The 7,301-nt window shown below is 32.8% G+C and overlaps 1 long non-coding RNA gene across 1 annotated transcript; it reads left to right on the top strand.

Moving 5' to 3' along the window:
- Positions 1–963: 963 nt before the first annotated feature.
- Positions 964–7,051, top strand: LOC127719427 (uncharacterized). The gene is made up of 3 exons (XR_007990300.1): positions 964–1,176; positions 6,272–6,475; positions 6,709–7,051. It is a non-coding gene; the product is annotated as an uncharacterized LOC127719427 (long non-coding RNA).
- The last annotated feature ends 250 nt before the right edge of the window (positions 7,052–7,301 follow it).

The raw sequence follows: 7,301 nt of genomic DNA, 5'->3' as shown, positions 1-7,301 counted from the left end.
TATATATATAACGTTCAATTAATGCACTTTAGCTTCATTTTTGGGTACTTTGGATTTCTCTAGGGCATTGTGTCATATAACTGATTTTTTATTTGGATTATGAGGGTTTATAAATAGATAAAACTTCGCAAGTTTAAGCGTTTAATTTGAGAGAAGACGAGAGAACATTCAAAATAAAAAGTCAACATTCTTTCAAATGTAAACTATGTATCATTTTAAGACATGTACTAATTTCGTTGCGAAAATCCTTTGGTCCATTTTTCAAGTTGAAAAAATATTTTGTATGTACTCTGTCAGGCGAAGATCCTCAAATTCAATACGATAGGGCATGACTGTGTATTTTGTTCATATGGGACGGCAAATCGGATTAATTTGCATGAATATTTGTAATCCTCAAGCAGTATACATTTATAACGGTGAGACATATGTCTGTGATAACGGAGGATATTCGTTATACAAACAATTTTTAAATATCTCTCATAAAATACAGGAACAAGGACACAACTACATTAATTCAGGAATTGAAATGATCTAGTGCAAGAGTTTTTCATGTTTATTTCACTACAGGTGAAGTGTACTTATATTTACATATTTCATTCCTAACCAATGAAGGAGTTACGTGGAGCGTTTCATTTTTGCTGGACATTTCAAGCAGATAAAACAAACATACTTAGGTTTAATTGTAAAAACCGTTTTCTAAATTGTCTTCAATATACTTTAAGGAGACAGAACCCTAATCACAATAAAAAATATATTTTTAGTCACATCCTTCTTTCACTTGTTTTCTTTATATGTGTCATATTGCACGTAGTGTATGAAATGTTTGTATTTATACATGTTATAACCCCCTTAAATAAAGCTAACATTCTAAACTACATCTCTACAGTGTTTTTTCCTGGAAAATCGGCAAACTGTTCCGTTAGTATTATAGATATACTATACATATTTCTTTCCAAAGGTAATCCATCATCAGAATCATTTGATATATCTCTAATGATACTTCTACTGCACCATCTTGCTGGATTAAGTATATCAGAAAGATTACCTTTGAAGACAGACACAAGTGTAGAAGCTGATCTTAGTAGAATTAAATATTACAGAAATACGTATTTCCATTCTGCATTAATTGAGATCGGTCCAGATGAATACGCTGCTGCATGGAGTGACTTATGCGAGGTAATTTTCATTGAATTTCGAATTCTATACTGTAAATTAGAGACACCTGTAGTTTACCGATGTTCAAATCTCATAAATCCATTAAGTAGATATATAAATCAATGTAAAAAAACCGGATGGAATAGCTTGAACTCTAATAGGAGCAAGAGCAAGAGCTGGTGTGCCGCCATGAGAATTGACAGTTACTTTTTTGAATTCTTGTATCGATACCTAGTCTAGCTTTGGTTATGCCTTTCAGGGACCTCATAATTATAAAAAATTAGCCTTCTAAACGTTTAAGGGTTACACATAAAAACGCTGCATATTTGGATGTGAAGAGATGATGACTCATATGGCAAAAGTTGGGGTACTTTGCTAATTTGCATAGCGACCATATTGCATTATCATGACGACAGCCATTACAATAAGATTATACAGGTCCCTAAAATAAAAATGCAAATATGCCAATTCCTAAGTCGAATCAGCAATTTGTTCGCATATAGTTGAATTGTACATGTTGTTTAAATTGCATTCTGTTCGTGAACAAATGAACATTGTCTACTTTGAAACGTTTTGGCCTTTTCAATTTCAAAATCCGAAGCGTAACCGTAGTATAATTGCTACATTTTATATAGAATAACGAAAAATCGTAAAAAAGCAAGATTAAAAATAGAAATAAGGATACAAGAAGAGATTGTTCATGATTTGTTCGCATGTAGGGAAACACCTTGCAGGTTGAATTTTCAGTTTAAAAAAATTTTTATCTTAATGCTTTCTTAAGTTTTCTGCCAATTTTGTTAAAAACATGATGATTTCATCCTTCCCCTTTCGTAAATAGTCAAATTTTAAGCATTTTCTCTTTGAATTACACATCATATTTGTAAATATCCGCCAAAGGAAGTTTTCAAAGACACGTAAGTTTTAGATCCAAGACGGAAAAAGACTGGATTATCCGCAAATTCGATATGATTTATATTTTCAAACTTAAACTTAGGGAAGTAATGTAATCAAAAGGACCAAAGTCACGTGGTACAAATCATACGAAAAAAGAACCTAGGATTTTGCCATATGTGACTATTTGGGAAATTTAACTACATTATTTTATTTCCCACGTTCGTGTGACTGCAATCATACGCTTACAGTACTTAACATAGGCCGTTGCCAAACCTGATTGATTTTTGCGACATCAGTAGAGTATATATAAAAATAAGAAGACGTGGTATGATTGCCAATGAAACAACTCTCCACAAGAGACCAAATGACACAGAAATTAACAACTATAGGTCACCATACGGCCTTCAACAATGAGTAAAACCCATACCGCATAGTCAGCTATAAAAGGCCCCGAAATGACAAATGTAAATCAATTCAAACGAGAAAACTAACGGCCTGATTTATATACAAAATAATGAACGAAAAACAAATATGATATACAGCAACAGACGACAACCACTGAATTACAGGCTCCTGACTTGGGACAGGCACATACAGAATGTGGCGGGGGTAACTAGTGTGTTGGCGCCAAACCCTCCCCCTAACCTGGGACAGTTGTGCAATGGCACAATACAAAAAAACAATGCAAAACAATAAACAAAAAACAAATATGAAAACAACAGAAAACGATAACCACTCAATTACAGGCTCCTGACTTGGGACAGGCACATATATAATGTGGCGGGGATAAACTAGTTTGAAGGCGCGCCAACCCTCCCCTAACCTGGGACAGTGGTGTAACAGTACAACATAAGGACAACTATAAAAATCAGTTGAAAATTGCTTAAACCATCAGATTGATACAAAGCAGAAATACATCTAACAAAAATACAGAGTGGACGTGGCAGGTTACTTATACATCCACACAACAAAAAGACACTACGTTCAGATCTGAGAGTACTCGCAGTTACTGAAAGCTAGTTCAAAGCCAATAACAACTAATAAAAAAATCATGCATCTAAGACTAAACTATCAATCAGTACACATCCAACATCCAATGTATTTAGTGTAAAGACGTCATTAACAGTCAGAGAAAAACATGAACTTGTGCAATTCCAAGATACAGGTATCGAGAGATTGTAGAGCCATGAATGTGCATATATATATAAAAATAATATTTAGTTTGATTTTAATTTACTGATAACAAAATCAATATTAATACCAATAAAACAATATTCAAAGATCTTATTATAGTGTTGAATCGGTAACCTTTTAGAATAAGTTTATTTAAAGGATCGATAAGTTTACCCGGATCGTATCTAAATTTCCGGGCTCGGCAAACAACATCTCCGGGAAAATTAGGATGTGCTATCCCGTTAAAAATAAGTTTTCTACAGGTACAACCAAACTTCCAAACCAAATCTTTATACGTATGGAAGAATTTAGTAAAGGTTTTAAGTAATTTGTGGTAACAAAATCCATGACATAATAATTTATCAGTAATACATAGATTACGTTCATTGAAATCCAAAACGTCACAACAGACACGGGCAAAGCGAAAGAGTTGTGATATATAAACAACGTAAGATGGTGCACAAGGAGTATCACCGTCCAAAAAAGGAAAATTAACAATAGGGAACGAAAAATCGTCCCTTTTGTCGTACATTTTAGTGTAGAGTTTCCCGTGATAAACTGAAATATCTTAATCTAGGAAAGGACAGTTATTACCGTTTATATATATTTGATTTATTAAAGTTGGTTCCTTTTTGGGTAAATTTCGGCAGTATATTTAGAAAATTCTTGATTATTTAACGAAAAAATATCATCAAGATAACGATAAGTGTTGTCGAATTTATCAATTAAATGCAATTTAGACAGTACAAGAACAAGTCTGCTATTAAAGGAGCGCAATTGGTGCCCATAGGAATACCTAAAACCAGTCGATAAACTTTATTGCCGAAACGTACATAAATATCATCAAGGGGATAATTAACAGCTTCAATCATCTCATCACACCTCCAGTAAGTATATCTAGCATATTTACCTTTCTCATTAGAGAAGAAGGCTTTGAATGAGTTGCAGCAAATATATTTGCATTCAGATTTACCAAACGACCATTTAATTAAATAGGAAAACTTTGTCTGATAAGATTGTGTGGAAGTTTAGCGTAAAGAGTTGAAAAGTCAAAACTGTCAACAGAATCAAAAGGACCATTAAAGGCACGTAATTTATCTAAAACATCCAAATAAATTTTTGCACTCCAAAAATAGTCAATTCCACTATTTTCATATGTTTTATTACAAAAGTTAATGATAAGTTCTTTGAAAGTTGTTAAAGAACTAGTTAAAAGCGCCGAAAGATTAGTTGTAGAACACTTACTAGAGGCAGAGATGAAACGATATTTTACTGTTTTTTTTTTTGTGTAGTTTAGGTCACCAGTACATAGTTGGTACCTTCAAACGTTCAGAAGAGCCCTGAAGCTGTGATGTGGTTATGATATGATTGTTTACTATATGACTCTGTGGAGCACACGTACTTGAATGTAGAAGAATTTAAAATTTCATGCTTAAGAACGTCCGTGTAGTATCTACGACATACCACCACCACATTGTTGGCTGCTTTGTCGGCTGGTACAAACACAAACCGCTTTGCGAGTACTTGAATAAAATTGAGAATGGAAATGGGGAATGTGTCAAAGAGACAACAACCCGACTATAGAGCAGACAACAGCCGAAGGCCATCAATGGGTCTTCAATGCAGCGAGAAACCCCCGCACCCGGAGGCGTCCTTCAGCTGGCCCCTAAACAAATATGTATACTAGTTCAGTGATAATGGACGTCATACTAAACGTCTAGTTTTGTTTCTTATTCCAGAAATAGGCGTATTATGTACTTATTTATTTCTAAATTATTTTCAAAATGTGATATTCGAATATCCACAACATTCATACATTTATTTAAATAAGAATCAAGATTTTTTTTAATAAGATTTTTCCCGTTTACACCAATTTTTACAATACGATCAAAGAGCGTCTTTTGTGACCTGACGACACTGTTTCCAATCTATTTTAGATGGAGGACGATATTTTGGTCCTTTTTTTAAAATGTTTTTAACCTTTCGGTCTTGAGGTCCCCCATAATAGCATGGCCATAGAGATCATATCTAAAATTCGACAATTCACAGTTTCAAGTTGGAGGAGTATTATTTTCTACACTGACGTCTGATGTTACTGACGTATAATTAAAAATTAAAATTCTGCTGGTTTTTTTTTGTATGTTTACGAAATAATAGGTGGTTCTGTGTTATCAAAATAAGGTGATATAAAGATTTGAATGAGTCATTAAATATACTCGATAAGTTGATGAAATCAATACCTCTGTTAATATATTTAATTTTCAGAAAATTCTGTTTATGATCTTCAGGTTTATCGATACGCTGGAACAGCAAAAAGCTGTAATTATACGCGAATATTCATAAAGTGCATACGTTTATATTTCACTAAATGAAATCAACACTTTATAAATATTTTTACTAAGCTAGCAATGAATATACCATACTAGTATTTTGACAAAAAGGTTTGAGCCGGACTAAAGCAAAGCAAACGTTTCAATTGGTTAAGTAGTTCTTTCACTAATGAAAAAAGTAAAATAAAAAAAATATCAAACTCCAAGAAATATTCAAAACGGAAAGTCCCTTAACAAATGGCAAAATCAAAAGAAAAAACACATCAAACGAATGGAATACAACTGTCATATTCCTGATTTGGTACAGGCATTTCCTTATGTAAAAAATGGTGGATTAAACCTGGTTATATAGCTAGATTCACCTCCCACTTGTATGACAGTCGCATAGAATTTATTTTTCATATCTTTGATTGATATTATTGGTAATTTGAGTTAGTCCATCCTGATGATTAAACTGCAGTTCTTGATAGTCAATGTGAAAAATATCGTACGTATCAAATGAAACGTTAAATATATGTGCTTCTCCAAGTGCACGATAGCTTGAATTATTCTCATTAGTGTATTCTTTTGAGAGTGTCTTGTCTTTTCAACTGGACATTTTGCTGATTTTAAAATGTTCTGTATGACAAATAATGTTCTTTTTATATACAAATAATCTTAAATCTTTCAACTAACTCAAATATTAGTAAAATGTTTGGTTGGTATCATGTATTTTATAGGCCATTAAAAGACTAGGAGGGGAAATCTACAACACAATTGTGCAAAATGGGAATTTGCATCGCTTGATATCTTTCACAAGAATTCAATATTAGAAATACGGAATGCTGAAGCTGAAATTCTATATTTGCGAGAGGATGTTAAAAGACTTCAACATGCGCAATCAGAACTATATCGATTAAATCCTAAATTACGGGGCAGGCAAAGTAAGCTTTATTTAAGGTTAAAATTGAATTTAATTCTACTTAGATAATGATTTTAACATTACAGTAAAACATAACTATAATTATCTAGTTATAGGTATACTGACCTATATTTTCCCTATAAGTATACAAATCATTATTCTCAATAAATATTGAAATGTTATTACAATAGTCGATGAAATGATTAATGCATAGTTTGAATAGCGAAGAATAATTAGAAATGTGTATTTTTTCAGACGTATTACCAGAGAAAAAACGGATAACAACTGAAAAATATAACGAACCATTTCTCGAACCAAAGGTTATTTCAGATGGACTACAAGTTTTAGAAGAAAAGGGTTTAGTAATATTGACTGGGGGAGTAGGCACAGGTAAAAGTACAAATGCGTTAGAAATAATACGATATTACTGTCAGCGACATGCCGATTACGATATTCAGAGATTGCCTTATACATTTGAAGAATGCAAAATCAATATTTGGGAAAATGAAATGTCATTTGTAAACCCTCGTATGCCATTTGACATAATAAAAGGAGCAACAAAAGTTGTCCTGTTGTTTGATGTTTTATTATGTACTGACGCCGGTTTACCTGTTGACGTTGTTATCCAGATTTTCGAATTTATTCAGCGTTTGGTTGAGAACGGTTGTATAAAAGCCGTTTGTGTAATTACAGAATTAGACGAGGTAACTGAAAGAAATACAATATTCAGCAACATATCCATACTAGACTTAGATTCAAGTAAATACAAACTAAAAAATAGTGAAAAAGAAGAACTTCTGCGAACGTACATAGATGCTATGCCTACTTTTGCTGATGAATCATCATGT

This window comes from Mytilus californianus, unplaced genomic scaffold (assembly GCF_021869535.1).
Source record: "Mytilus californianus isolate M0D057914Y unplaced genomic scaffold, xbMytCali1.0.p SCAF_11, whole genome shotgun sequence".
Taxonomy (NCBI): Eukaryota; Metazoa; Mollusca; class Bivalvia; order Mytilida; family Mytilidae; genus Mytilus; species Mytilus californianus.
This window is presented reverse-complemented; position numbering and strand designations above follow the sequence as displayed.